Source organism: Grus americana, chromosome 2, assembly GCF_028858705.1.
Source record: "Grus americana isolate bGruAme1 chromosome 2, bGruAme1.mat, whole genome shotgun sequence".
Classification (NCBI taxonomy): Eukaryota; Metazoa; Chordata; class Aves; order Gruiformes; family Gruidae; genus Grus; species Grus americana.
The window spans coordinates 98109958-98131656 of NC_072853.1; the positions used below are offsets into that span (position 1 = coordinate 98109958).

General features: G+C 43.9%; 1 protein-coding gene across 18 annotated transcripts in view; it reads left to right on the forward strand.

Moving 5' to 3' along the window:
- The window catches only part of ATXN1 (ataxin 1), a 229714-nt gene that overhangs the window by 120628 nt on the left and 87387 nt on the right, over positions 1-21699 (forward strand). For all 18 annotated transcript variants that reach the window (XM_054817216.1, XM_054817210.1, XM_054817209.1 and 15 more), the window contains one exon: positions 15433-15556. The gene's annotated coding sequence lies outside the window, so the exon portion shown is untranslated. The remainder of the gene's footprint in view (positions 1-15432; positions 15557-21699) is intronic.

Genomic DNA, 21699 nt, shown 5'->3' on the forward strand with positions numbered 1-21699 from the left:
TTCATGCCTATAGGTCAGTTACGGTAGACTTAAAATAGGAAGGAGTCTAAAACAGGAGACATGTGGGTTTGAGACAAGTGGGTCCCTGAGTTGTCTTCCTCAGGGGAGGTCACAGCAGGGCAGAGCATGAACCAACATGGAAATAAGCTGGCCCAAGGTCATTTATGCCATTCAAAATGAAACTGTCGAGAGATGAAGTCCTGTTAGGTAGCTCCTAGCTGCTTACACCTGATTTGTGATGGAGAAACCTTCAAACAATTTGGTAATAGTTAACCAAGGGAACTTTGCTAAAACACAACCCATCTGACATGTATGCATGTAAGGAGGGAGTATCTTGCCAAGAAATAAGTTAAAATCAGAATTCTGTATCAGAATTCAGTTACCTTCTGAGAAGAAGCGTGCATGCTGGTGGCCAAGATCTACAGCTGAAGTTTCCTGAGTGATTTTGGGAAGAAATGATGTGCATACACACATACACTCTCCTCCAAGCTATTAATGCAATTGCGGGATTGTAAAAATCTTCAAGTAGCAGAGTAGCCTCAGTTAATTCAAAAGAAAAGCTTAATAGTGGAGTATGACAGAGTCCTGAAGGCACTGGTTTTGCTCGTGCCTGTGATGGAAGGGGCAACACGAACCTGTTACGTAGTGCCACCTTTCAGACAAGAACCACAATAGACATGTTTTAATATGGTGTGGTGAAGTGTGCCCAGAATACTCTGAGTATTTAACAGTTGCACAAATGATTCACTTGCCTAGCAGTCTGATTTTGTATTATATCATAATCTGTTTCCCCTCTGTCTTTAATGTGCATTTCTGCTGAGCGTGCAGTTCACATTGGCTGCCTCGGGCGGACTGCAGGTCAGCTTTTGAATGTTGGAGAATTCATGAAATTTAAGTATTTTGCGTACAGTTAATGGCAGTTGTGCAAGTACAAAGACTTTGCTTTATCAGCAGATGCGGCCTAGGTTTACATTTATGTCCACATTCAATTCTTATGCTTACTGCAGTCGAGGGGAAAAAATCAGGGCCTCGGTGCAGTCTTTAACAATCTGCTTTGGTAGCTGGCCAGTCCGCTTACCCTTGCGTGAAGCACGTGCTAGGGTGGTTCTTTCTTCCATTAACTCTTTGATGCTGGGAAACAGCATCAAAGATTTACATGAGGGGGAGGGGAGATTAAAATAAATGCAAAACTAGCAAAAAATTTATACTCACCTTGTGCCAAGCCAGGAAGGGATTTGTGTACTGTGGGAACGATTAGATGGTAATGTTTGCTGGAGTGCTGTGGCGGACGAGGGATATTTGAGAAGGTGATCCAGCTCTGCCAGAGTCTGCAGGGGGAGCAGAGGGCAGCCTTTCAACTTGGAAACTAGACTTGGGTTGGGCACTTTCTGGTTAGTCAAAAGGGTTGCTGGCTGTTGTTTGCGATAGCTCAGCTGTTTCCCATGTGACATGGCTGCGTTTCCTCACTTCTTGCCCAAGCTGGTGCTGGAATTTGGAGTAGAAGGCACTTTGCCAGCATCCCTCCTGTCTGGTTAAGGCTTTTTTTGTTGAACTGGGAAGAGATGGGGAGGAATCATATCCATGCATGGAAAAATGATGATGAGAGGAGTGCAGAGGCCACATCTCCTTGCTTCCCAAGTGCAGAAATAACCAATGCCAATGTGGGTGCTTGTTTGTAGCATCTCAGCTTGGCCCAGCCAAGCACCCATCATATGGTAAGCAAAGAGAGGGGTGGGACTTCTTTGCAAGGTGATTAATGTGATCTTCAGATGCTACGAGGGGAAGTAATTTGCAAGCAATGGTAGGAGCTTTTTTCCCAGGGTTAAGTACTGTGCTGTCCTCCTTTAAACCAGAGAGATGAGAGTCCGGGAGAAGGATATGAAAAATAGATTAGCTTAAATTGAAACCTGGCATCTGGAACACCTCGAACTTTGGCAGACCTCAAGATAATACTTCAAAGTTGTTCAGCCCCACAAGGTACAGTATAATTTTCTGTTTGGTGAAAGTATTACTCAGGAACTGGAGTCAGTCTTGGGGCTTCCTTGTGCTGGGCACTGTCACACTAGCTAGAAGGCAGCTCCTGGCTGAACTGATTCTGAGCCTGTGTACCGCTGAGCTGCTTACATGCCTGTTCTCCATCTCCCCAAATATTTAGCAGTAAACATTTACCCTGAATTAGTTTTACCACATTGAGCAACAAAGTGTAAATATACCCAAGCCTTACTGAATCTAACTGTCTTTACTCTCCTGAAGTAATCTTCTGTATTTTAAAATCATTAAAGCCAAAGCAACGTAACTATTCTTGGTTTCGTGACGGCATGAAAGGAACGTGGCCTCCTAATTACCCTGAAATACAAATGTGTGCAGGGGCACTTGGAAAGCACTGGGCGCTCTCAGCTCCCTGCATTTTGGTAGGTATCTATGTCCTTACTCAACTGGGTCTGGGCACTGAAGAGAAATTTAGCACATTGGCTTATCTATGAATTTACCATTCTGGCATTGATGGGGTGATTCCCAGAATTGAGGGCTCAGAGGCAGAGAACATCTTTCCCAGGGCAGTGAGTGCCTGTAATTGTCACTGTAGTATGTGGACCCAGTTTTTCTTTTGGTGGTGTACAAGGGAGAAAGCAAGTCAGTCTAGTTCATTTTTTTAGCCACGTGCATCTGGAGCTCATTCTGAATTACGATTAATACGTGCTTGCACGTAGGTACGATTTTAGGTTGTAAGATTACTAATTGGTTTCAATGTTGTTTGCTGCTTGAATGTTGGGGGTTTTTTAATCTAAGGTAAAAAGAACATCATTATTTTTAACTTATAACAAAGAAAAACACATTTTCTCTTAAATGTCTTGATATGAAGTAATTTAAACTAAATTTCTGTAGAAATAATTTCCAAGAGATTGGCTGTCAAGTATGATAAAAAAAATCTGCACTTTTGCAGGGATCCAATGAGACTTTGCAAATTTAGATTTATTCTCAGCGTTAAATGTGGTTGAAGATGTCATTTTTTAAACAGCACTTTTAGAAGTAGTTAGCTTAAAAGTATAGCAATTCAAAGCACAGAGGGAATGATTTTGAAGTGTAAAGTCTTGAAACACAATGCAGAGGTTGACAGTTTCACTACAATTAGAAGCAAGGCAGGCGCAACTCCCACTTCTGAAAACTTTCCTATCGCACTACTTCCTCTCTTGGCCTAGAAAACCTCAAAAAACCCCCTTTGAGTGGCTTTGCTTATTGACTTAACATAGTTATATTCAATAGCATTAGAAGACAGAGCAGAAAGGGCTGCCAAATCTGTCTGTAAAGAATAATCTTTATAGAAGGCTTCACAGAGGTATTTTTTTCACATGCTTTCAGTCTCCTGAGAATGCTGCTTTTTGGAAGAAAGCAAGTTTTAGGGTGGTTTTTTTTATTTTTTCTTATTTTTTTCAACAAGGCTTGTTTTGTTAGGAAACCACTCCCTTCTGCTTCTGCATTTAGACTCGCTGCTAATTGCCTTTTGGTCGATGACATTTTCCGTGAATTGCCACATTCTCCCACACTGTTACAACTTCGCACTGATTATGTTATGTTATGTGGCACTTCTGCCTGCTGCCTTTGGGAGGAGTGGCTGAAAGAACGACACAGTGTATCTGGGAAATAGCGATTCATTGCTTTCTGAGAGAAGTTTGTTTTGTAGCTGCTCAGACAGGGCAGAGGCTGTTCCTCCCAGATTAAGATAGATGGCTAGGGTAGGTGGGATCAGGAAGGCATCCTGTTACTGTGTCGGTTTAAGCACTGCCTTGCTGTGTGCCGCTGCTGAGGATTTTGCCTAAGAAGTCAGGACAAGGCTGTGTGTGGTGTGTCAGGCTGATATTTTTGATCCTAGTGGCAAACTGTGGTGGAAAGCCAACCCCAAACCTTGGTGCCAGAGAGGGTGCGGGAGGGGGCAATCTTCGTAGACACTTCTGGCTCACTGAGCCCCTTGGGATGCCCACCAAGCCCATTTTTCTCCCAGGGCCTGGGGACAGCTCAGGTTTGTCCTTAGCCCAGCTCTGTCCTCTGCAGTAAAACCTCGCAGAGCAGCTGAATATAAGATCATTGCTGATTGAAGCTTGAGTGCTGCCGACATGAGAACTGGATGTAGCAGAGTTGTTCAGCACAGCTAATCCACTTAAACTGTGGAGCTCATCTGCTGATCTGCAGGGATGTCAGTGCTCTTAGGTGGGATAGCTAAAGAGGCTTTGGCTTGAGCTAGCGCTTCAGGGCAATCAAAACCTGCAGCTAGGGCTGAGGATCTGGTTACACTTAAGTTGGCCCTGACCCAACCAAACGTGGTTAAAAGTGAGAGGTTAGGTGAGATAACCCCCTCTACTTAAGCCTTGTCTTAGCTCAGGAGCTGATCAACGCGTTCAAGTGTTTTTCCAGTCTAACTGCTTTGATCAAAGGTAGGGCTTACTTGATCTGTGAACTGGGATGAGCTTTGCCAGCAAAAACCCTTTTTTTAACTGGGGTAATTACATCCACAATGCTAGCAATATGGTTTGTGCTTTAATCATGTCACTGCACATAAGGGTACAAATCTTTTACAGGTAGAAAAACTGTGATTTCTGACGTAGTAAGTGCGGTTGGGTCCCGCCTACGCTGTGGCTATTGGCGGCAGTGCAGGATGAACAGCTGGTGTTGTAACAGGATCTCTGACTACATTACTCTGTAGTAATGTAGTCACAGCCTGTGACATGAGGGTTTTCACCTCAAAGAGGTGGTTAAAAAATTCAGGTCCATCTGACGTGCCAGCAGCAGCACCAGCTGCAGGCAAACCCAGCGTGGCCTTTTCTGCCACGCGACAGTTGGCAGGGGTAGCTGCAGCCCACAAGAGCAGGCAGTAGGCACTGCTGCAGCCCTGCCACTGTTTATCCTGGATAACACCTTTATTTGTTCAGTCCTACCCTTTTTTGTGGTTGAGGGGAAGTGAGGGGAGTTTGAGGAGCAGTTTGCGGTATGTGTACACTCCTGAGTCCTCTACTGTCCTCCCTGTGGTACTAGAAGGCATCTGCAGAAACTAAAACTTGGTTGGTCTTTTGTGAAAAGGGTTCATAATGTTCCTGCAGACCAAATTCTTCACTGCGGCTAATACTCGTTTGCCACAGGGAGGTGGAAACGGGAGTGCCACGGGTCCAGTCGATTCTGGTCCCACTGCAAGCCGATGCAACCAGGGACCGCTCTCACACCACCCACATACCACTTGTACCCCTGGGTACAGATACCTGCTCCCTGCTTTCCTTCAGTAGCAGAAAGAGGCAGAAAGGAAGGCAGGACTGTAAAGCACTCTGAATTTCAGGAAAGGCTCAAACTGGTTTGTTGGAATAAGGAGAGAACCAGGAAACAGGAGCACCTGTGTTGCATAGCTTTGGGCAGATCAATTATCCTTTCTCCAGTGAAATTCCCCTTTGCATAAGGTATGAATAATAATACTCAACTTACCTTGCAGGGGTGTTACGGAGTGTGCAGTTAAATTTTTGATTTTTTTACAGTGTTTGTAATATGTAAAACCCTAAATGAGTGCAAAGTATTATTGCAATTTAATTTTATTGAGGGTTAAACATTGGTGACGTGCCCAGCTGAGCATTTGCTGGCAGCAAGCTAGGCAAGTGACCAGCAGCAAGCGTGTTTGGCAGCAAGCAATGGACAAAAAAGGAAAACAGGGCTAACTTATTCCATTCCTATGTATTTTTTTTTCTCTCTTACCACCGTACATTTCCCATGAAGCAGATGGAGGTGATCAAAATATCAAATTGGAACTCTATATTTTAATAGACTTAAATTTTACTGTATAAAAGGCAAATAAAGGTTAATGGTATGAAAATTTGTCTTGTAAGAGGGTGAGAGAGTGGAAGTGCCTCCAAGCATACCCTGAATGGTCCTTAAATAATAGCTTTCAGAAACAGATCGTACCTGAGTAGTTAGGTGGCTGATTTTTCACTGGGGGAGGGAGGGCTGGATCCCAGGGGTGCTGGTTCCTGCATGTTTCATGCCATTGCTGATGAGGGTTTTGTATTGGACTAAGAACACGGAGGGAAATCACTTGGACAAGGTTGGTACCCCGTGGCAGCAGCATGAGACAGGGGATGTGCAGAGGGTGTGTGTGACAGGGGTTTGTGTGCCGGCACACGTGTTGGGGGGTGCTCCTGAGTTTGAAACATGAGTCAGTGCCAGACTCCGATGTGTTTCTGTGTTAGAGCTGCTGAGTGTAAGAGAGGGAGAGACAGTGCCTGTGATTTCTCCAGCTTGCTCTAATTTCGCGTGAAATGAGGGCTTTCCAGTGATGGGGTTACTCCAAGTGCGATCACACCAGCAGGTTTCACGTTGCACCTCGGCGTGTGTGTGCCTCCCATGCGTTTTGTTACTGCCTGCTCATTCTTGTTAATTTTTATTAGGTGTGAAATGCAAAGGCTTGTCCTAATTACCACTGGTAGATGATAGCACAACTGAATAACAATCTTCCGATAATCAGGGCTAAGTTCTGCCCTCAGATAATTACACACCAGGCTCACTGCAGCCAGTGTATTCCTGGTAAGGAAGAAGGATTTGGCCCACACTTTCTCTGTATGCATTAATTCATCGTCTTTGCTGTGTGACAGTGTCCTGAGGGACAGGTCCAGAGGTCAGCGAAGAAGAGAATGATCTTTCCGGTGTCTTTTTTTAAGCTTTGGGCCAAAGTCTGTGTCATACCCTTGTTCTCATTGCATTTGAAAACATCGCTTGGTCCTAGATTTTCTCAAGGTTTGCTTTCTTCCCCAGGTCTAAAACCTGTCATGGTCACTTACCCAAACATAGTAACAGCATCAACTCCACAGTTAAGTTCCCATTTAGTGGTGTTTCTGAAATTATCAATTGCTGCTAGAAAACAAATGGTAGAGATGCAGCATATGTTGCACATAATGATAATTTATTGCCTTTTTTAAAAAATTACTGTATAAAATTTAGGGGGCAAATCTGAAATCCTGTGAAATTCATGGCACGATGCCAGTTTATTTGAAGGAACCTTACATTTGTCCCTAAATCTTACAAGTCCTTAACTACAATTTCCTTTCTTGCATGCCACTCACCTTTAAGATGATACTCCTTTTTTGGCATTATTAATTATCATTATTATTATTGTTGCTGTTATTATTCCAGGAGATCTGTAGGGGAGGAATGCTGAAATCTGGATTAAAAATAGCATTTTCATGTCCTCCCACTCACTGTACTTCGTGCACAGAATGCCTTTTATAAATGCCGACTTGCTGCTTGGCTAGATAAAAGAAGCTGTCACTTCATTTCCATAACGAAGTTGTTCCCAGGAGAATTTCATTGTTTTAGCAATAAAATTTTTCTAAAAGGCCTTTTATTTTGCCTGAGAAAGGTAACAGAAATGAACTTCTGAGTGGTTATTCCACAAAACAGTTACAGAAAGCAAGACTGTCTTGAATTGATGTAAGGAGATTTGTATGTGTATGAATTCCCTTTCGTGTAATACATTCCTAACTGAAAATCGAGTTAGACCCCCCCCCCAACCTTACACAAAATCACATTTTTTTTTCCTTGCTCGCAGAGACATCACACATCTTTATCAGCACTCTCCTGAATAAATTTGGCCATATCCTTAAGTTCAACCCTATTTCAAAAAGCACTTGTATGACTTCTGATTCAGATGTTTTCCTGAATTAAAGGACGTCGTGGATAATCATTACCAATTATTACAGTGCATGAATTTTGTTACCAGGTTTGTTCTTATTCTCGGAGGGTAACGATCGCTGTATGTTGTATTGAGGCTGAGCTGCATTGAAGCAGGGACCGTGGTTCTGCTGTGTGTACACAGGCTATTGAGCATGGTGGCAGGTCCAGTCCCTCCCTGCCTGCGTGCAACACGTTGCTGTGGCCTCTCTCGCCACTTCTCCAGCATTTCTCACCCCTTTTCTCAGCTGGTCTGTGTCCCATGCCAGCGTGACATTCCTTTCCTCCGAATGCTGAACATGCTAAAGCATGTCAGAATTAGAGCGTCAAAGACATGGTGATACAGAAAGCATATATAGGAAGCAAAATGTTCTATGGCTTGGGTTTAGTTCTCTCCTTCCTTTTCTTTTTTTTGGGGTATCTCTCATTTGTCACACATTTTGAGCCATGCTTGGGTTTTGCTAAGTATGAATTGACACAGTTACCACTTCAGTCACCGTAGACAGCCTACTACTGTACGTAGGTACATGTAATCGGGAACAAAAGGGAAGGGGAGAAAAACAGTTTCTTCATAGTCAGGAAAGCCTTTATAGATACAGCATCACACTTAATATTGTATTAAAGAAATGCAACAATTTTGGAAATTATTATTTGTAGGAAGGTTTGTGAATTCAGGATGTGATATTCTGACTCGCCCAACAGCAAACATGTTTGCGCTCCAGCTCGTATGACTCATGCTGGCATTTGTCTTAAGTGTGGCAATTGTTTTAGCCCTCTGCTTGGTGCAGGATGAATGAAACGGCTGAGGTCCCCTGTTGCAGATTTACTACGTGCAGCTACGCTGGTAAATCGCAGGCTCAGCTGTGGAGTATTTCCTGTAACACACACACATGCGTGCACATACACACACACGCGTATGCGTGCGCACCCCCCCCCCCCCGAGTAATACTTTACTTTTAAATACTAGATTCATAGAAAGGAAATGCATAATTACAGTGCTGGCTTTTGCACCACATAAAGCAGCCCACATCAAAAGGTGTTTGCCATTAATGTTTCAACAGGTAATCTCTGGATTTATTGCCAAACTGTGTTCCTGTTACTTAGCACTCAGTGTTGAAATCATTGAAATCTCTGTTGTAAGCTAGCATAGTCATCTTAATCCTGAAAAAAAAAAAGTTAGTCAATAGTGCCTTTGTTTTCCAGTACTGTGTTTCACATTGCATCAGCAGCAGAGAAGACGTGGCCGTGTTGGAAGCAGGGAGAAGGTTAAGGGTGGGTTCTGGGCTGGTTTCCTAAGGAAGCGAGGCTCACGTGGTGGCATTGTTTGTGCCTGCGCCCGCGTGTGTGTCCCTGGCATGCGTGTCCCCGGCCTGGTGGCTCGTGTTACTCGGGTCCTCCTCAACCCAACTGGCGGCATGGTCTGCACCTGCAGACAAAGAGCTGTGGGAACCTGTGCCTGAGCCCGGTGAAGCAAAGGCCACAGCCACAGCCCAAATCTTAGCGGCACCAGGGAATCGCTAGGGCGGGCATCTGCTGGGATTTATGCTGTTGCCAAAGCTCAAGCCTTTTTGCTGTATTTGTTAATGCTACGACCCACAGAACTGTCTTCTTCAGGTGATTTACCTTCGGCTTGTTAAAATATTGCAAATAAACTGAACCTCAGCTGTTGGTTTTCATCCTGCTATGCTTTGGGACTCTCAGCATTTGGATTCCCCTTCACCACCATCTGTTTGCAGGAGAGCTGTCGCCGTCATCTGTGAGGTGTCTGTATGTTTGAAGAAGGCCTAGCCCTTGAGCTTGTTCTCTTCTGTAACAAGTTACAAAGGTGCTGCAGTTCTTCAGATATGCAGGAGGCTCATTGTCTCAACTCAGGGCTGAGCTGCATTTTTTGCATAATAGCTTCCACAAAAGAAAAAGAAAAATATTTATGTCATGTAACAAAAGCATCCAGACTGGTTATTTTTATTGCTTGTATCTGTTCAACATTACTGGCTGTGAGCCTGAGTTATTATGGACCATTTGTGTTCTTTTTCCAGTTTCTTCTGCCCAGAAGACCTGTAGGAATGACTGTGTTGCAAACACACAGGCAATGGAGTTGTTTTTACTTAAAACCTCTGTGTGAGAATGAAGAAAGTTGATATGCTAACAGAAATGTAAATCAGTGTTGAAATCCCTCCTCCTCTCTCCTGGTATTCCTGCTTTGTTAGCCATGAGAAAGTGGCAAATAGGGGGTGCTGATGGTAATGGGTATTTAAAAATATGTTATTGTATTATTGACATCTGATAGGAGATGCTTGCAAGGTATTTTTCTTATTCCAGTTCTGTACTATTGCTTCTTAGACGAAACAACCTAGATATGCTCCTGTTAGTTTTCTTTTCACCCAGTGGCATTGTGTGTTGCGCCCACTGCCCACCTCTTTACTTGCTCTTTTAATACCTTACGCTGCACTCTCTTCGTGGGGAAAATCTAATAGAGCTTTGAAACTAGCACAGTAAGTGAAGCACAGGGCTAAGGACAGTTTAACCTCAAGTCTTGTTGGATAAACTGGGTATTGCTGAAGTACAAATAACAAGTACGGTTGTGATTGCTGTTACTTGTGCAAAGGTGTTGTCTCAGAGGTGCTAGTCAGATTTGGGTTTGTTTTGTTAATAGGCGTTGTGTAAATGGAGAGTGTGAGTTTGAGTTGACGTGCATGTTTTTGTATTTACATCTGCCCCCGCGGTGGTGAACCTTCATCTATTTTCTGATTGCTTGTTCGAAGGTGTTGGGTGAGGGAAAGGGTAATGAGAACAGTGGGGAATGATCTGGGAGCAAAGTTGCTTCCTTGGTTTCCAGGTAAGAGGTTTTGAAGGACCAACGTCCAGTGGCTAGGGCTGAGAAAGCCCATTCCCGGACCACTTGCATATGTTGATGCTGAAACCAGGAGCAGTTTACCTGAGCCTTAAGTTGGGAAAAATACCTGCTGTGGATGAAATAATGATGAATAATGTATTTTTTAGATTAAATCTTAGGACACTGATTTCTAGATGACTAACAGTTAACATTAGTTGTGCAGAGTCAGTGGTCATCTTCAGTAGTGGCTCCTGTGCTGGTGGGTGTGAGCTGCAGCCTTACCCCTTCAGCTCCACATAATGGTCCTGTCTGTCTGCTGTTTGCAGACAGATGTTCCCATCCTGCAGCACTTCATTTTCCTGGTGAGTAAGCACTCGCACTGGAAGTGCCATTCACACAGGAAAGATGTACAAGGCTGGGGTGGACCATGGATGTGTTCACAGAGCTGGAGAAAGTAACATAAATCTTCTTCCCCCTGCTGCAAATTGCAGGGCAGGATGTATTGCTTCCTTGTCTGACCCCCATAATCTGCATGCTGTTTTTCTGGTTTAGGACCTGCAGGATATGCAAAGTGCTGACAAATTGATTTACTATTCCCTTACACCCAGATACAGTTATTCACCCTGCATAAAGTGGGTGTAACGCCTTGTGCATTTCACTATGGACCACATGCAAAGCCACGGGAAGTGCTTGTTTATGTGACACAGCTGTGGAGAAGGAAGCTTCAGATGAGGAATGGATGCTAGACAGAAATCAGAGCGATGCCTGCCTGTTTTATGCAAACGAAACCTCTTTTGTGCTAAGGTGATATTCCTTCACCATAGCCTTGAAATAGGCATAATTGTGATTTAAGTTTTTTTTACTCTAGCAGAACAATTAACGTAAAGATGACTCAGCCCCATCAGGAGCAGTCTTTGTGTACTAGACAAAATGTCAGGAGATTTTCAGATGGCTAAATTTTGGCATGGCTGGTGTAGAGAAGCTTTTATTAACTTGAAATCTAAAGGATAGTTAATTCTTGGTTGGTTTGTAGGTTGTTTGGGGTTTTTTTCATTTCCATTAGATTCTTTTCTATATGTGTAAAATCACCTAAATCTGTTGAAAATAATGTAGAAGGTTTTTTTTTCCCTGACATGATAGATGATATATACATTAGGTAATTGAAACAGAACATGCTCCAGGAAGATACAACCTCACCTTTCCCATTTGCGGTGGGGCAGGATTGAACCTGTCTAAAACTATTTCAAGCAGAGGGAGAATAAAGGAGGAAATGAATTATGGTTTTATTTGAGTTGAAGGATTAGTTATGGGATAATAGTGAACAACGGAACAACTTGGGAACAACGCTGCCATCTCTTAAACAGTTTTATTAGCTTATGCTGATTTGTGAATTAGGAAGACCAAATTATGTGATGCAAGACAGCAAGGAATGGTAATTAAAAACCTGCAGGAAAGGACTGGAAAAACGGTGATCTCTCACTGCCTGCTCTTCAAAGCAAGATGGAGAGCATGACCTGTTCTTGGAATAAATACAGGGTATCGCACAGAGCCGACTTCTGGTTTCCAGTTTTGCCAATTTGCAGTTGCTTGCTTGTACTGTGGTTCTTATTTGTTGATTGCCCTGGGGTCCAATTTTAGTATCTAAATACTCGCAAGAAGTACTTCCATGTTCTTTGATTTGAGGTCTGTTCATGTCTCAATTACACTTCTAATCTGTCAACTGAATGTCATTTTTAGCACTCAAAGGCAGGGCTATGCTGTGATATTTGAATAGCCATAATGCTGTAGGACCATGAAAAACAGCTTCCTTGTGTAGCACTTCCCTTTTATAGCCAAGATGTGATGGGTAACTGTATGTGATAATGATTCATTGATCATGTTGAAACTTAGTTGCAAAGCCTGGTTAAAACCTAGTTGTACTGCAAACTGGCCTTCCTTGATGGTCCTTCCAAGTTACGGCTCTTTTGCATGTTCCAAGAAGAGCATGTCATCACAGCCCGTCAGATCTGCATAGCATAAGATCGTCCCAATTAGGGAATGAGCGCTCTGCTCTTCAGGCAAGGATTGTGCTTCAGGAAACAGGGAATCTCCCTGTGTGTCCTGATGTTTGTGCCATGCTGTCTTTAAATCTTAAGCATAAAAATGTCTGGGAACATTTGCAGGCAGACATGCCTTGCCCCTCACAAAAAGAAATGCCTACGGGTAAGGTCAAATGAGCAAGTTGTAGCAGATTAAACTAGCTTGTGAATTTATAGTGCATCATCCGCTCCATAATAACTGACTGTGTGTGTGGTGCAAAGGCAGCCCATGGTAAATACAAGGTCTCTCACCCTTTTTCCCCTGAGGGGTAGGCCTACCTTGCTTCATGTCATCTTTCCCGTGAAATAAAAGTGCATGGAGAAGGCTATCTGCCAAAATTCACCACTGCACTGTGCACTGCACAGACACTGCTTGTGACTTGTTCCTGTGTCCACATGCTGGCATGGGTCTGCAGGACGAATTCCAGACTGATAGCAAGATAACGCAATGCTTGCTCCTGTTTCAGTGATGGGAGCCCCGGTATAAGCAGTCAGAGCCTTGTTTAACTTGAACAGAATCAAAATCCTAGTCCCACTGGTTTAGTTAGCAGAAAGACTTTTACTGAGTGTGGTGGGTTTCAGCCCAGTGTTACATGCGGGAGGCTCAGAGGAGTCTGTGCAAGCAGGAGCTGCAAAGTCTGGTACGGGAGGCAAGGTACACATGGAGTAAACTTCCCTGCTCTTACTAAAAATAACTGGAAGCCATCTAATTTTGGCAGAAATGTTAAATATTTTGTTGTAGTCTTTTGGAGTACATTTTCAGGTTCCTCCGAGTGTTGAATGACAAGAGAGAAGTGTTGGGTGAATTTTTGGGGGAAGTCTTGAAGATTAAAAATGGAAATTTTACTGGAAAAAAACCAGAAGTGGTAATTTTGAAAATGCCAAAATGTTTCATTTTAACATCTAGAAACAAAATATTCTGAGTCTTTTTTTTTTTCAATCTTGAGTTTCACCTAATTTAAAGAAATAAAGATCTTGAAAATAAATTGGTTTGGGTTAAACAAAATGCTGAGGGTTGACTTAGATATGATTTGGGGTGGTTCCCCTTTTGGTCTGCTTTCTGAAGTTAAAAAGCCTGTGAGATGATGTCTGAGGGTATGCTTCTCTGTCAGATAAGCAGGAGAGTCCCATTTTAGTAGAGGAGAGAAGCTGTTGACCAAAATCCTGAAAGTTTAAACGGGGCCTGGGTATCTGAAGGATCTTGAGATTGCAGTGCCTGTGTCACACAGAAGTTGTACTTCCAGTTCAGAGTTTCTTAAGCTGGGAAGGCTTTTGTAACAGGTATCTTGCAATGCTGCAGTCCATCTGGGAGAGGACAAAGATGCATGCAACTGAGGCTGAACATCATCGTCATCATTGCCAGCACACCGTGGAGAGTCCCGGCCAGCTGGAGGAGATAGCAAGTGTTCACGGATGCTGCTTTGTGAGGGCTTAGCCTCAGCCAGTAAATCCCGTAGTCATTTACACAAAAGCTGGAGCAGCTGGGTGAATACTGGTTTGGGCTTTGGAGGGTTTTGTAGTTGTTGCTTTGTATGTTCAACTAAAACAGACCATCTCAGGGCCGTAAACTTTTTTGAGTGTTTTGCTGTGCCTATTATCATTGCATTGCCTTCCCTCTGCTCTTCACCCATGAACTGCTCTTGTCCATCTGACTTGTTTCCTACCTTCACGTAGGGTGAGATTCATCTGCATTCGTCTGTAGCCATCTAGTCTGAGCTCAGTGTCTAGACTCACTTTATGGAGGGAGAGAAGCAGACCTTTCTAGAGAGTGATTCATTCTGTCCTAAAGAGGATGTTTAAGATAGGTCAAATTAATCATTTTCTAGATTGCCTAGTTTCCTCCACTGAAAGTAAAGAGAGCTTGCACTGTCTCAGGTGTAGACTTTTATCCTGTACATGTTTTTAGTTCAGGGACATGGATTCCACCATAGTGCTGATAAGATGGGATCCCTGTGTACGAATCCTGAAATTACATGTGAAATGTTTGAGGAGCCTTACGTCAAGGAGGTAGGAAAGATTTGTGGCATAAAGTGAAACTAAGAATTTAGGAAGCACAAGTAGATCACGGGAACCTGGCTGAAGGGAAAAAATGTACAATTTGGGCCCTGTGGAAATACACACTCTATTTTAAGTATTCTGTTTGGGGTTCACATAAAAATGTAGCACAGCAGTTTTCCTAGACCCCAGTAAAAACACTGAGGATAGTCTGACACCTTGTACAGCAGGTCAAAAAAATAAAGAGTTGGTCCACAAAGAAATTCTGTCAAAACTAAGTTTGAAAGAACTGCATGATATTAAAAATCTCAGATGTGAAAAATACTTCCTACTGAGGAATAGCAAGTGTGTGTGTATTTTTGGTTTCAGTACTCCTCTGTTGCAATATTACAGATAAACACAGAAATAGATAGGTGTTTGTGTCCCCTTAGAGGAGTTCATTGAGAAAAAAAATTTTCCTGCGTGGATCTCTCTGCACACCGTGGGCTTTGTTTACAGACCCTTTTCAAAACAACAACCCCAAGTAGTTTTTTCTTCCTCTTGTTATGGCAACAGAAGTATCCAAGAACTATTTTAATTATGTATCTGCCTCAGCAACTCTAAACTGGGTTTTAATTGTTGGTAATAAGAAGTACAGAGCAGATAACTTTTCCTATCCAAGATCAGTGTTTGACGTACACTCACTCTGTACTGAAATCTCCATCCTGGGAGCTCATTAAAAATGCATTTGCTTCAAGGAGATGTAGGAATCAATTGTTCATTTGCTAAACAGCTGTGTAGATTTTTATGCCTTGCTTTCCTTTCTTACTTTGTTTTGCTTTTCTTTTACAGCTCTATCTTACTTCATTTGAAAGAGGAAAGCCACTGAGGGTCTGTGAGCAATCCAGCAGTTTCTGAAAAATCTTCATGCTCAAGGATAATCCAGAATTCCCTGGAGAAGAACATAGTGAATGTTGTGAGTTCCTAACAGTGATGATGTGTACTTGCACTTATGTCTTTAGGGGGGAGGTATCTGCACTGTAGAGTTTGCTCCCTCCCATCCCTGTGATGTACTGAGCGTCTTTTTGCTCTGCTGAAACCAAAGGCAAGTGTGTTTGGGCTGGGCTGCAAAGCCAGAGTTCTCCCTCTCTCTTCTTTCTTTCTTTTAATGTCTTCAAGGGCAGAATAGTGTTATTGAAGGAAAGATGCTAGGTTTCTTTTCCTGGGACTGCTACAATTGTTTAACATATTACTATGACTTTTTAGTTAAATATGTAAGCTTGCATTTGAAGGCCTTGTGACTGTGTAGCCTGACAAGAATGAAAAATATGAGTAACAGTTCAGCAATCTAGATGTCAGATTCAGGAGTTTTATACATGCTCATACAATGGTTGAAAGTGTTTGGCCACTTTCAAATTAGAGGAATGCAAATGTGGTTATTTGTGCCTGGTATTCGAAACTCCTATTGCTTTGATGAGTTTGTTATATTAGTTTGAGTATTTTCAATACAAATGCTTGGAGGTTTGTGTTCACGGGAATTGGAGTAGCATACCTTTCAGAGGGAAAGATGGTCACATAACTAAGACCCTCATCCAGCTGTGGCATTTAATGAAAGAAACTGTTCCCATGAAGGATGGCTAAAGAGAAGGCATAGATATTTTTATGTTCATTGTTTTTCTCCTGAAGCCCACTGCTTTTCTGGGTTGAAATGGGCAAATGTGCAGATCAAATGTAAACATCCTCACAAACAGAGGAAAACAAGAATTCTCTGCCTGCCAGGTTTGAGAATAATCCTTATTTTTGTCTTAAGAAGGAACCTCGGGAATTTCAAAATTAGGTAAGTTAATATTTAAATCTTTATGCCCAAAGTATGCAGTGGTCCTTCAAGATGTTAGTAGTGATAGAACAGCTGCATGTTCTTCCAGTCTGAGCAAATGAGGTTTGGCACTTTCCATAAACGTAGTGAATATAAATCTATTTTCTGACTGCTGGACATGCTTTTTAGCTCCCTGAAAGTTGGATGCCTTCCTTTGCTCTGCTTTTCCCTTTGGGTTCAGGCTTTGGGAAGCAGATTGAGACAGAGTGTAAGCAGTGCTGCTCTCCCAAGAGCCACTTGCAAAAGAAATGTTAGACATTGAAGAATCTTCATCATTTCTCCCCTTTCCTGCCTGCTTTGTTCTATAGTGAAATAGTTAACAAAGCTGACATTTTGAGTTGTTAGTTACTAGTACCACTAAGCTGCCAAGTTAGTAACTCATTAAGATGAATAAGGGGCCTCTGAGACCTGGAGCTTCTCACTGTCTATGTATCCAAGAAGACGGGGCCGTATCAGCTTATTCCCACACTTTGAAAGGCTTCTTTGAAACCACAAGGGCTTACTTTGCACGTTGACATCCTAGAGCAGAGGAGGGCAGCCTTAAATAATAATAATACTAAAAAACTGTTCTAGCATGCAAAGCTGTTGAGATAACAGGAGATGTTTGTGCAAGATGTTGCAATCACCTCCACTGATTGCAACAGCAGCACCACCTCATGCCGAGGAGAGCATTCCCGGGTCCTCTAAGGTATGTGGTGTGCCAGATTAGCCAGATAAACTGCATGAGAGAAAGAGGCAATCATCAGCCATTACAGGGGATGGAGTATCTGTCAAAGATGCTGTCGGTGTGATTATCACATTCTACCCTATCCTAAATGGTTTAAAATAAGCCCACTTGAAAGTGCACCGTGGCGGTCTGCTATTGCGGTGCCAAAACCCCGAATTACACTCATGAGGCCTGGGTTTGCGCAGAAAAAGCAGCACTCTTCCCACCAGGTATGGATGGAAAGAAACGCTCTTGAGAACAGCTTTCACCCTGGCATCCAGGACTGCTTTCTTTTGGGGAGTCATTCGTAGGTGATGGAGAGCTCTTTAGAAGTTCCTTGAGAGTGTATTTTGTCACCTGGTTTCTCCTTGGAGGACAGTACTGCAAGGAGATGGTTGGCCAGGCTCCTCCTCTCCTCTCCCCTCTTTCCTTCATCCTCTTGGAGACAAGAATACCAGAGATGAGGAGGGACGGTGTTTCTGCTGAAAGGAAATGCTGGCATACAGTGATTTCACTGAAAAATACTGTGTTCTCTTCCCCGAGTGTTTGCAGGGTGTTGTCACGTTAAGATGTGCGGAAAGCCATCAGACCTTTTCCCGCTGCGAGCCGTAGCTGTTCTCATCCCTTCCGACGCCTCCTCCTGCCACCCAGGCAAATTTCAGAGGAAGGGGGGTGTGAGGAGGGAGGGGGGCAGTAAATTGGGACCAGTGTCTTGTATCCACCTAGAAACTGCCTGTTTAGTAAACAGTACAAATTTCTCGCTTCCTTTCTCCTGCTCTCCTCATTCAGATGAAGCACATTTCTGGAATAGCAGAGCTCGTACAAATCAAGTCCATATTCCTCTTTTGCAGAGAGAAAAAGGGATGTCAGAAGGATTTGTTAAGGAGGAACGTTTATTTCCCTTAGTGAGGGGTAAAAACGAAGCAAGGCGAGGCTCCTTTGCTCCCGCAGGAGGGTACCGTGTGAATTCCAGCATACGGTTTTGTAATTTTCTGGTAGGATTTAGGTATCCTGAGGTTTTTTTTCCATCCTGAAAACATATGCTGCAGGTTTTTCGGAGTGCTAGCCGCACAAGCACAAACACATTCTGACAGGAGCAATGAATAAACTCTTCGTGTTCCTCACTCACAGGCATTTCTTCACTTTTTTTTTTTTTTTTGCGCTTATGCGAAAACCTCTGGCATGGTTTGTGGGAAATGGAAAATAAATCTCTAAATCCAGTATGTGTCAATAACTGAAACGTCTTCAGTTGATCTCATATCTATAGCTGTTATTTTGGGCAAACTGCAGATGGCAGGATAGTAAACGTCCCCGCTCCTTGCTCTGACAGGCTTTCTGTGCCCGCCTTCGGTGAGAACCTGCCGCTGCAAGGGCTGACCCCAGAGAGGGTCTTGGGGACTGCGGCCACGCAAGGCTTAGCCCCGGTCCCATCCCATTTTTGAGCTGCGGCTTCCTTTCTCCACTCCTTGGCCCTCCTTGCTCCCTTCACCCTGGTCCTGTCTCATCCGTACTCCTCCTCTGGCTGCCGGCTGTTTTTCCTGGCACCTGGACCTGCGGTAGGGCTGGGAGCGACAGCTCCTGGAGCTGATGTCAGTGCCGCTTCCTGAGCCGCCTGGCCAGGCTGGCGGCCGCCCGAGCACACCCTCTCCCCAGAGCATCACCTTCTCTGCCTGCCCGCACTGCTGCTGTGGCAGCCCCTCGGAGAGGAGGCATACACAAGTGGTGAAAATTGAATGTTAGTGAGCCTTTTACAGCGGTTTTCTGTGAGTGTCTGTCTCCCGTGCCTTGAGCCTCAACACCTGGTTTCTGGCATGGTTAGAAGTGATGCCTGGTGTCTGTTCAAACAGTGATGAGCTGTGCACACCTTGGAAGAGCGAGGAGAAGTTTTGACACATGCAGCCTTAATGTTTCTGAACATCTTTGCTTTTGAATTGCTTTGGTATCTGTATGCTAAACCACTTCATGGTTTTCTACGGAAATTACTAGGCTGCCGACAAAAGAGAGCGCTGCGTGTGTCCATTCTTCCAAACAACTGCCCAGTACATACACTTGGTATTTATAGGGAGAGGGAAAAAGGGAAGGATCTCTGTCATTTGAGAAATGTCTCTCAGAAACAGCAGTAATTTATTCCCAGGCATTATTCTTCATTAAGAGCTACAGGCAGCTGCAGCTTCCCTTTAAATAGAAATTGCACTCTGTAGGCATGCTATACATAGGGCTTCAGGTTTCTGACATTTCTCTGCCAAAACTCAGAAGTATTTCTCACCAAATAAATGTTTATTCAGAAAGTCTTATTTCCTGGCTTCTATTTCACATCACATGCTTCCACCGGCCAGACAAGAATGGCTCAAGGCTGACATTTGGGAAAGGAAGCTGAAACAGTTTGGGTCTCTTGTATGGCTTCAAAAAAAAGTCTCTGACCATAACTCTGGGCCTTTGATTCTGCAGTTTATTTTAACTGAGGAACATTGGATTAAAATGGACATTGCAGAAATACAGCAGAGCCACTGTGTCTGTGCAGAAGTGAGGCAGGCGGTGGTAGATGTTTCTGCGCGTCAGGTTGGCTCACCCCCTCTCCTGGCCCCACAGCCGCCATCCTCTGAGTGCATTGGCGGCAAGCAGCAACCAAGCTGTTTCAGCGGTGGGGGATCCCCCGTACAGTGTATGGGCACCTACAGACAGCGCATGAGAGCTGCTCTGTCTCTGCTTGCCCCTGCCACCCAGCAGAAGGGTGGCCAGGGTGGCTTTGAGTTCTGCAGAGGGATGTGCAGCGATGAGGCTGTAAGCCACCCGCGCTGGACTGCCCCAGGGCCAAACACCTTTTTAGTCACATCTGTGCAGCTTCCTTGGATTTACTTCTCTCTTCTCCACATTCCTGCTGGATGGCTCTTTGACTCACGACTTACTAACCTGTCTTTTCCCTGCTGTCTTTTCCAGCCTGGACTGCTGAGCTTCCTCCTCCTTTGTCTCCAGGATCCATACTGGATCCATACTTTTCTATTTGGTGTGCCAGCCCCTACTACTCAAGTAGATGACTTTGCTGTCATAGCAGCCCCAGTTGGTTGCTTTTGTAATCTGCAGCTATGCCATTCCTGTCAAATACAAGATGTCTTCCTCCTCCCCATCTTCCCCCAGTACTTCCTGCACCCCAGGCACCCCTAAGTTTACGGCTTGCAGTATGCAATCCGTGTATTAAAATAATTTTTAGTTAGGTCATTCATTACTCTTTTGCTTTCTTCTTGGCCAATATAGCTTCCAGAGAACTGAGAAGTTGTAATTTCTCCAGGGCTAAAATCCAAATCTTTGATAGGCAGGCATGATGCCTGGGGCCACTACATGTTGCTACCGGTTGTCAGCTTTGTAAAACTTACCCTGCAGAGCAAAGAAATCTGGGCACAAAGATCGTTCTCTTCTCTTACCGCGGCAAGCTGTAGTTTCCCAGTCTGTTCTGCCTTCCCTTCATTGTCTTCCAAGCAAATGGCTGTAAGATTATGACTCCCATGTTTGGACTGAGAACAGCTTTTGCCTGAGCAAACAGATTTCTCTTTGGCAGTCACTTTAACTGCTGCCCCAGCTTTTCACTGTCAGCTTTGTTTCATGATTTGCCGTTAAGAGAAGTCCAGGCAGTACTAGTGCATTGGAGCGAGTAAATGCAGCAAGGAAGGCAGGTGGATGCATTTGTTAATGATTACAATACCAGGGTGGTTGCAGTGTGGTCCACGAGAGTAAAGCATCTCCTGTAGTTTGACAGTGTTGCTTGTGGTTACTCTTATTTTTAAATTGGTGGTGTCGACTGGAGAAACTTCAGGTCCTTGTGTGGTGCACTCCTTGGTCCAAGAGACTTACAGTGACACCAAGAAGAAGCATTAGGAACCAAGCCCAGCCTCCGCGTATTGATAGCATGGCGTGAAAGCCGCTCTAGAATTTGCAAGTTGTGTAGGAGGTGAAGCTGACCAAAGCACAGGCATTCCATTGCTTGTGAGAATATTTCTTCTGCTGCTCTTCTGCCTCTCCTCTGTTCCACTGCTGCTTTGTGCTGCTGTGTTAGTGAGCATCACTGGTGAGCTGGTTTGCTGCGCCTGCGATGACCCTAACAGTATCTAGTAGCCTGCTGATGCTTCTCTCAGAGCTGACAATGTTGGTGGCAGCAGCAGCAGGAAGAGAATATAAATTAAGCTCTCCTAGAGGGGAGGTTTTTTTACATTTTCCATTTGGAGCATGCATTCAAAAGGAAAGGCTGCTGCTACTGGTAGGTTAGTTAAAAGGGATCACAAGCCCTTTGTAGCAGAACACTATTCTGAACAACTTGTCCATTCATATTTATTCCAGGTTTGTTTGCAGCCTGCCAGGCATGTTGACCCTGGATGCTTATGTTGGGAGGGAATGTTACTCTTAGACAAACGGGCAGTATTGATGCTATCAGTGTTCCTTCTCAGTGAGTTTTATGTTTCTGGTTGTTAATCAGCATTTGTGTTTCCAGCTGCAGACACTGATGAATGTTTCAGAGGCACCTGATGGCACAAAGGTCAAGAGGAAG